General features: G+C 44.0%; 1 long non-coding RNA gene across 2 annotated transcripts; it reads left to right on the forward strand.

Annotated features, from left to right (window-relative positions):
- Nucleotides 1–350: 350 nt before the first annotated feature.
- LOC116832973 (uncharacterized) lies at nucleotides 351–9,413 on the forward strand. Of its 2 annotated transcripts, XR_004375578.2 has the most exons (5): nucleotides 351–819; nucleotides 1,722–2,912; nucleotides 4,768–4,885; nucleotides 6,434–6,485; nucleotides 7,917–9,413. It is a non-coding gene; the product is annotated as an uncharacterized LOC116832973 (long non-coding RNA). The 2 variants fall into 2 exon arrangements; XR_004375577.2 differs by lacking the exon at nucleotides 6,434–6,485 and having other exon boundaries at nucleotides 9,148–9,413.
- Nucleotides 9,414–9,682: the final 269 nt, after the last annotated feature.

The raw sequence follows: 9,682 nt of genomic DNA on the forward strand, positions 1-9,682 counted from the left end.
AGTTAATCAAACAACATTAATATGCCATTGGAATGTTGTTGTTGTTTCTTTTAGGAATGGCAGAGGATTTACCCTGGTTTAAAAAGAAAAACCATCACAAAGTTGTCCATGCTGTCAGTGGCATTTGTTCGAGATTTGCATTGCTGACTACCGACCCCAAAAGAGTTAACCGAGTAGGTGTGACTAAGCAGCAGAGAAAAAGATGCAATCGTGTGAGGTTTGGAACCAAAACAAAAAAACGGAGGTGAGGAGCATTAATAAAACCAAGAAAAGGGCAGAGGTGCAGAGTCCAGCAGTGATTGACTTTCTTGATTTGACTGGCCCTGGCATTGTTGGCATCAGCTCTCCTGGGAAAGCTGCAGTTCCGCTGTTATAACACAGGGAGCAGCCTGGAGAATTTTGAGCTGCGTCACAGAGCTCTGAGAGAGTGAGTGAGTGTGAGAGAGAGAGCAAGCTCCCTCGATAGGTCTACTAGCAACAGCCCTGCTGCAGCAAGGGGGGAGAGAGAGAGGCAGCAAGAGAGAGAGAGAGACAGAAGTAATAACATCATGGACTGGGCTCCTGGAACCGGCCAGCTTAATTTTTAAAAAATTTATTTTGGCTTAATTGATATTGGAGGGTTCGCCCATTGACGATGCTGGAGACATGATGCGTTTAATCCCGCGGGGAGGGAGGGTGGGCAGACGTCGGAAGGGTTAACGGGAGGAAAATTCTGGAACATTCTATTCTGCGGCGCTGCACAGCGAGCGAACGAAGGGCTACGGATTGCGCAGATGTTTAACGGGCAGAGGTCTTCGGCTCGGGGTCCGTCTTTCCCACGTACGTATCTTTTGATTGGGATTGGGTTAGAACTGCATCTTATTTTATTTATTTACAGGTTCTTCTCCCCTCCCCCCCACTCCTCTAAGTTCAAACCCCGGAGTGGCTTTATGATTTTGGCTGGATGTTACTGCACTGTTCTGCGTCAGAGCCGTTTTCTGAATGGAACGATGGCACAAGTGGTACGAATGTCGCTCTTGCCTGTGGTGCTGTTATGCAGCTGTGGGTGGTGGTCGTGGGGAGAGATGACAACTTTGCAGAGGCTGTCGTTTAATTTTGTTTTTTATTCCTCCCTCCCACCTATTTAAAGGCTGGCACGTCGGCCAGGGCTTGGTGCAGGGATTAACAGACACTCTGCATTTTAAAGCTTGGAGGTTTGTCACTGCGTAGTTCAGAAAGTGGTAAATGGTGACGCAGTGATCATTGGAGGGCATGTTGTCCAGTTTTTAAAAGCATCAGGGGGACAGGTACACAGCGCCTTTCAGAGGCTTCCAGACTAGCAGAAAGGGGTTAAGGATGAGTCGAGAAAGGAAGCTAGGGTTTAGGGATTAAATGTCATCATTTTGGCGTTGGAAAGTTGTTTACCTTGCTCTCTCCGTGTCTCCATGTTGGCAGCCTTCCAGCTCACATGTGATAGTCTTGCCTGTACTGCTGCATCATTAACTAAGTGGCTGAGCTTGCACATGATTGGCTGGGGAGGGTTCTGAGCCTGAACACTTAATCCTATTGGTAGAAAGGGTGATGGCAGGTGAAAAGCTCTCTTGGATTGGCTGAGAGCAGGGTGTCAAATCTAAATGTTGATTTCACTTGCCTCAAATCAGTTCCAAACACTTTGTGACTAAAATCACCTGTTTTTTTTCTTTTTTTAAGGCAGATATTTGAAATCTCTTTCTCTCTTGCAGTGTCAGTTATGCAAAGTAACAAAAAGCAAGGGAAGAATGTGACAAACTCTTGGAAGTGGTTTGTTATGTTATTTATGCAAATAACACAGCCAGAACCCAGTATTTCATAGCTTGAATTACTTCAGTGACAGGTGAGTTTCCTGTTGTTGCAAAATAAGCCACACTGACATGTCAGTCAGGCCAGAGGAAAGTCATAGACTTTTATGCATCTTTCTCTTCCTTCTAAGGATATTAAGTTCTTGTTATTGACCAACAGCACAAGTCTGGGAGGGACCTGGAAAAGAGGGTAAGGAGGCCAAGACAAACAGGAAGACATTTTTTTCATAACTATTTTTTGCTATCTTCGCACCCTCCCCTGCCTCCTCGAACTGATTGACAATGAAGATTTCAGTTCTGCTCTGACGTTCTGTGAACAAACCATTTGAGCTTGGGTCATCTTGCTCAGAAAGCCATCCAGATTCTGAAGAGGAGTAGTAACTTGCTTGATCATTCAGCAGGGAGAGTTATTCCTTATCCCTTTTTCAGGTGAAGTGACTTCAAGAATATGGGGGTATAAGCATTTAATGTATAACTTACCAACATCTAAAGAGCCAAGTACAGATCAGATGTATTGTATTCTCTTTCTTGATTTCTTTTATAGTAGTTTGTCTCCTAAAGTGCATCCTGATTTTTATATAATGTAGATACATGCGCACACACCATTCCAGCACTGATTTCATTGGGTCTTAAAGAGCACCTGCCTTGCTCTCTTGCTTCCAGCTCAGTGTCTTAGAGCAGTAAAAAGGAGGGAGTAGACCGTTTCCAAAGAGGGAGAAGTGGTAGGAGACAGGAGGAGGGAACACATCAAGCCAGAGGGGATAACTGATCTGCTCCCCTCTTTCCCTCCTCGTGTCCATCTCTGTTTTTCACCTCTCCCCCCTCTTCCAAGGTTCACGGTGAATTTAAAATGCTCTTACTGCAGTTGCCACTGCCCCTGCTGACTTGCTGATCCCTCGCCCTGTGGATTTGTCTCCCGTGGAGTCTTCTTGCTTCCTGCAGTGCCAGGTCCTCAGAGCAGCGGAACGGCAGTAACAATATGTGTCTGTTCGTCTTACTGCAGAGCACACAATACATATACGTATATAGGCACAGTACTGCAGTTGCATTTGTACAGGGCAGCAGCTGGGTTAAGAGCTGTTGCTTGGGAGAACGGTGAGTTAAGTCTATTTTGCTGAATGTCATGTATACGGTGCCCCTTGTATTTCCCACCTATCGTTGCTGGGGGCTCTGTATTAACTTGCAACATACAGCGCCCAATAATGATGTTTGTCATGCTGTTTGGGGTTCCCACCGGGAATTGGATTTAGAGAAGGAGGCAAAGAGCAAGCATCCTTTCTGAGCACCCGTATTCAGGCATGGAGAGTGGTTCATTTTTATTCCTTTTCTCATTTCTCAGCCACTTACAGAGATGTTTGCCTTCGTGACTCATTTTTGTTGTCTTCTTTTAACCTTTAAGTTTAGGTTTACTGCTTAAACACATGTTCACGTGGGAATTGAGCTTACCTGCTGCAGCTAAATCTATGGGACTCAAAGGATCATCTGAAATAAGGCAGTGGCAGAGGCATGGTATTTTTCTATAGGGTGATGGGGAAAACTGACTCATTCAGATCATGTGGCTGGTGTTATTAATGTAAGTGTGTTACGGGTATGAACAATCAGTTGGTCAAAAGTGGTCTAGTGATTAAGCACTGAACAGGAGTCTTGAATTTTGGTTTCTATTCCCGGCTTTGCTATTTACTTGCTTTTGTGTGACCTTGGTCATGTCACTTTGCCTCTTTGTGCCTTGGCTTCCTCTTCTGTAAAATGGGGTTTATCATACCTGCCTCAGAGGGTTATTGAGAAGCTTTGTTCATTAATGAGCTGAATCATTTAATCTTTACTCAAGCAAAACCCTTACTGATTTCCATAGCAGTGTTTACCGTTCAAGGAGTCACAATTTGGGACCCTGTTGTAAATCATGTTCAGACCTTCCAATGGACGGCATTATGCATTTGAAAGCATTACCTTAATGTTTTTCTTAGTCCCTTCTGGCCTTGGAATCTATCGCGATTGTCCAGTGTGGTCTTCCCTATAAATAGGCCATGGAAATTCCAGTGTTGGGTTTTTTGTGTTTTTTTTTTTGTTTTTTGGATTTGAGCAGGGCTCTGAACGGGCAGCCATGGTTTCGTCCTGCACTTGTTTTGCTGATGGTCGTGTTACATCTGTGACGCATTCTGTTTTGTTGGTGATGGGAGTCTCCACTTTGCGGAGCAGAGTGGTGAGGGTTAGAACGGAGATTCATGGAGACATAAATTTAACGTCGGTAGCATAGTGTGTAACCATAACCAAAGCAGCAGTGGTATTGGCATCCACCATTTTCACCCCTCGTAAGCAGCTGAGGAATCCAAATGGAGGCAACAGGACCGCTAGCCATTTTGTTGCTTGCAAAGTAGATTCTAATCCTGCAGTGCTGCTGCTGTTAATTTCCTTGTTGTATAAATACAGCATTGGGCTCTGTGACAGAAGCTTTGCTGATGCTATGAGGAGGTTATGTTCTTTCAACAAATGATTTTGTTGTTATTTGGAGAAATCTATTAAAAACATCCAAATACTAGATTTTTGTCCCCCTCCCAACCCACCAGAAATCACCTCCCAAACCACTGAGAAAACCACATCTTGCTTGAGGATTTTTTTAACCCTGCGCATTGTGTTCTCTTGTAGTTGGTATGGGTGTGGCCAGGGATTACCAGTCTTTGATGCCTGAGGTTGGAACGTATGCCGCAGTGGTCAGCTATAGCTGAGACTTAGGGCTGGTGATGTACCTGATTACAGGGTTTCCATATAAAATACCAATTCCGAGTTGCTTAGATGCCCTAGTTTATAGAGGGGAAATTGATTCCATTGTTTCTCCTGCCCTCCCGCCCCCCTATAATTTTTGCTGGAAAAGAACAATGGATACTTATGTTGGTTCATGGAATGGTTTTACTAGTATTAAGAAATACTGATTGTTTTTATATAATTTATGCAGAAATCGATCTTGGAATAACTGTGCTCGTGCCCAGAGAGAGGTACCTTCCACAGCAGGGTGGACTATCAGACCACCTCGTGCAAGGTCATTCAGCTGTCTCACCATCAGCCACTAACAGGTACTAGAACCAAATATCCTTGAATGTTGATGATGATGATGATGATGAAGTTCTGCATCTGTTTCTGAGTTTTGCAAATGGTCTCTATTTTTGTAATGGGCCAAACCAAAACCCTTAGTCTAAATAACCATAAAAAATGGTGGTATTTTAAAATCCAGTTCTGAGTTGTGTGCTCTGAGCTGATCTTCAGAGCTGGTAAAAACCCTTGTTCCTGGACTGATAGGCACACGGGAGCGGATTTTCAAACATAGACACCTAAGTTGCACCTATGCAAAAAATAAATAAATAAAAAGCCATCCATATTTGTATATCTGCTCACATATTTATCACTCAAATTCCTCCGTTGCTGATTGCTAACTAGATGGTCACTGGCAGAAGCACACAGTCCCTTGTATATTCTTAGTGCTAGTCACTGCTCACTGGCTTTTCTGTTCCTTGCTGCTCTGCTGCCTGACCAGCTGATTCCTGATTCTGTGCAGGTGTTTTCATTTGCACAAGCTAGTGATATTTTCAAGTAACTCTGGGCCCCTAGTGTGTAGTGGCATTGTTACTTAGTTTTCATGGGAAAGGAACCCAGCTGCTAATTCTGATGGCAGTGCTGCCTCTCCACCCACAAGAAAACCTGTGTGGTAGTTTGTCTGCTGAAAAACCAAGCCAACACAGCATGATTAAGCTTTCCAAGAAGCAGATATTTCCTAGTTAAATATATCCCGTCATCTCCAAGCACAACACTTTCTGTATAGGGCAAATGGGTTAAAAGGTTTGTCCTCACGCAGCCACTGGCTTCATATTTGATTATGAAATTCATTCACTTCAGAGTTGCCATTGAACCATTGGCACATGTGTTAGACTGACAACATTTGGACACTGGCAGCTTGGTTCCCCCATCCTCAGACAGATACTGGGATCCATGGTACATGGCGTCACAACTGCCTGCATTCTTGCAGCCCATCCGTACGTGAAGCACTGTCTTCAATCCCCTAGGTGCAAAGATAATTTCTCTGGAGGAAAGGAAAATGTAATGGTTCGAGGACCAGCTCAGAACCACACGGCCCGAAGCATGAGACATGTTGCCTGAAAATGAAAGTTCTGAGTCTCTTTCGTCAACAGTTTCAATTGGGGGATCTGCAAAATAAAGCAGAAGGAGTGGTTCTAATATGCATTAAACTACAGATAGCATGTTGCTGTATGGCCTTGCGTCAAGGGCTTGTATGGCAGTGATCATTTTAGGGGCATTACAGTACCTACCTTCTAGAACCCTTCTGTGCCAACCCACTGATTGGTGGCATGCATGTAGCCCACCTTCCCTTCAAGGGCACAGGGAAAGGCTTGAATTGCCTTGCTAATGCTTAGAAACAGACATTTCATAGAAGTTAGCAACTGAAAAAGACCCTTTGGTTTCCATCTAGTCCCTTGGAGGATTGTATAATCCTACCATGTTGTTCAGGCTAGCTTTAAATGGCTGAAACAATGAGTCTGCTAGCGCTTTTCTTGGGATGCACTTCCACAGTCTAGCAGAGCTGACCGCTAGGCATTTCTCCTTAACAGCTGCAACTTCCCTTCACTTAATTTCAACCCATCTCTCCTTTTAAAGCCTGTGGTAAGTCACTGACTTCAGTGGAATTTCATCCTCACTAGCCAGCTCTGAATTTGACCCCTTAGATTTTAACCCACTAAGGCAAAGTTATTCAAGCTTTTTTAACCCTCTCCTTTTCATCTAGACATAGAAGATAATGTGGCCCCCTATGGCAAGGTCATAAAATGTGGGGTGAACTTGCATGCCGTATGAGTCGGTGTGTCTAAATGCAGTGAAGCGAGTTAGCATTGGCTTGCAGTTGCATATTATGTCTTTTATTCTTTCTAGGCCTGGCATGAGACCAGTCAGAATGATACTGTTATGATCTATGACCAGTGGATCATAGTGTTCTACTGGGTTGTCTTGTCCAATAAAAAGCATATTGGTCAATATTAACTCTTTTATTTGACTCCTGGATGGGAGGGCTGGCAGGGTGTTAGGAGGCTGCAGATAGATGTGACGCAGAGCTGGGCTCTGTGGGCACTCCTTTCAGGTTGCTGCAGAGAGAGGGAGGAGCAGGCACAAGTGGGACTGCGACAGCATGGCTTCCCCAGATTTTCCACCGTGCTAGCTTTGGCAAATCTGCTGCCGATCTGCAGCCTGAGCAGTGGGATTCTGACCCATGGAACGCTCTGCTGTGCTAAGCCACACGTTCTTGGTCTGGTGGAGGGAATAGGACTTCTATTTGGTGGGGGATAATGCTATACAAGCTAAATACTCCATTTAAAAAGGTTTTAATATGGCTCTGATCATTCAAAAGCTGCTTTCCTGTTTAAAATTGACCTTGCCTAACAAGAATTGAAACCACTAGCCATATTAAACGACTTGGCAGAGCAAGGGTTAATCATGCGGTAACATGGGTTCAGTGCAGCAGTTGCGCATAGGAGAAATTGCTTTGAAATGTGACTGCGTAGCAACCACTTTTTGAATATCTCCACCATTTCAAAAAAATCTTCTCGCCACTTCTGCCTGACAGTACCAAACTTTATTCAATTCTCTCCATGTTTTTTTAAAAAAAATATATATTTTAAAATATTTCTTAAAAAAACTAGTGACTGGCCAAACCAAACCCTTGTCTGTTACTCAGTTAAAAAGATCTGCATCTCAATCTTTCTGCCCAGTTAGATATTTCCAAGGTAAATATGTGTGGGTACGCTGGCATCTTGGAGACTAACTTTCACTTGAACAGGAGTTCAATCCGCTGGTCTATTTGGAACAGAAATGTTGGCTCTCCTGTTATTACGTTAGGATAGACTGGGACAAAAAGCCCTACAACCTTTACTTGTGGGAGGTCTCATGGGCTTCTGGGATTACTGCTCTGAGTAAGGTTTGCAGGATCAGAGCTCTATGTTGTTTTAGTTCATTAGCTATATTAGTAGTAGGGCAATGAATATAAGTGTAGGGTGCTGTCAGGGCTGTAATAATTAAGGGCATGCTCTCTTGGTTTTTATTCAGTCCTTGCTCAAGAAAAACTCCCACTGCAAACTTTTGAACCAAGTGGGAAGATTGTCTCGGCCTGTTCCTGTCCTGTGAATAGATAATGTTGGAGTATGGAAGGCTGTCTGTCGCTTTTCATCAGCATTAAGTTCACTGAAACAAAAATAGTAATGGCTATCCTATCTCTGACTTTTCACGTTCAGCCTAGGTTGATGAGGCTGCTCGCTGAAAGAGGCATGGTGATCTAATGATTGTAGCAGAAAAGACCAGGAGTCGGGTCACACAGTGGTTGAGTGAGGCAGAGGGGGACAGAGTGCCACACTGAGTGGACATGAGTTACACATCTCCTCACATGGAAATCTCAACCCAAGCTTCAGAAGTTCACCCAGTTCAATTCTCTCTATGTGCTACTGCTTGTTACGCCAGATCCCCAGGTCCTGTGCCTGGCTCTACTATTAACTCATTATATTATCTTGTGTGTAATTCACATTTCCTCAGTGTCTTAGTCTCCCCCCTGTAAAATGGGGGTTTTTCCTTTCAGAGGCATTGAGAAAATTAAGGTCTAATCCTCAGTTAACACTATTTCTGGGAATGGATGGAGAGTGGTGCGCTTGAAGCCACCTTTGTCCCTGTATTCTGGGATCATTGAGGAGCCTGTGTGGATTGCAGTGTAAATTACAGCAGCCTCGGGGCTACTTTGACATATACTCTGCTTTGCATGGCCCCCTGTGGGCCCTGGGAAGAAGAAAATAGCTTTAACATGGTGGACTCTGGTCCTGCCTCCAGTCTGTCATCTATACTGAGCCAGTACAGAGTCTTTATGCCAGCTAGGAAGGTCCCTGTGTAGGGGTGATTCTCAGCGTGGGTTCTACCCAATTTAAGGCCCCTTCACGCCTCCAGAGTGTTGCAAAGGGAAGTTAATGTCCATGACGCCCTTAGGTCCTGAAAGAGGCTGTGTACAATCACAGCATTATTGGAGCTGGCTGAAAAGTGTGAAAAAATACATTTGTGGAAGTTCCACACCCACCCTCTGTTTTTCACTGAAAACTTTTCAGCAGAAATATTCCAGATGGATCTAATTGGTTATATATTTCTCAGAGAGGGGTGTGTAGATACTGTGTGTGCACACACTTACTTTGTTAGGGTGAATTCTGCCTACACGTAGTTTCTGTTTCCCAGGCAACTGCTAACCTATTGCCGAATCATGAACTGTTCTGATTTTTTCTTTTTTATATTTCCCCTTCCCCAGTGCTGCCTGACCTCATGGACATCCAGTATTAGATGCCCAAGCAAGCCGCAGACTTTGGAAAGAACAGCATCAGCTATCAGAGATTCCTCTTTCATGGAAGGAAACTTGGTAAGATACAGGAAAGCACGTAGGCTCTGACACTGAACAGCATCTATATTAAATTGAATTCTGCTTTAAAATAATCGACTGCCAGTTCCTACTGACATGGGGTAAAGTAAAGGATTATGGCAATTCAACTGAGACTGAAAACAAATGAACCATTACACTCTTCTGTGGCTTCATTGTGTTTTTGTAAATGTTAGTCCACGTTGTTGATGTTCCTCTTCCCCCTGTCCTGTCCCTTCTCTGACTACTGCGCTGGGTATGGTTTTGATTAATACATTAACTAACCGAAGTTGCTGTTTTGTGAAGTCATTTTGGCTCTGCTCCTTTTCTGTGGCTCTATCATTGGTTGCGGTCAGAGACCTTGGAGCACGAACAGTACAAGACTGATTAAAGTGCCCTCTAATCTTTAGTGTGTGAGTGTGCAGCTTCT

Source organism: Chelonoidis abingdonii, chromosome 4, assembly GCF_003597395.2.
Source record: "Chelonoidis abingdonii isolate Lonesome George chromosome 4, CheloAbing_2.0, whole genome shotgun sequence".
Lineage (NCBI taxonomy): Eukaryota > Metazoa > Chordata > Testudines > Testudinidae > Chelonoidis > Chelonoidis abingdonii.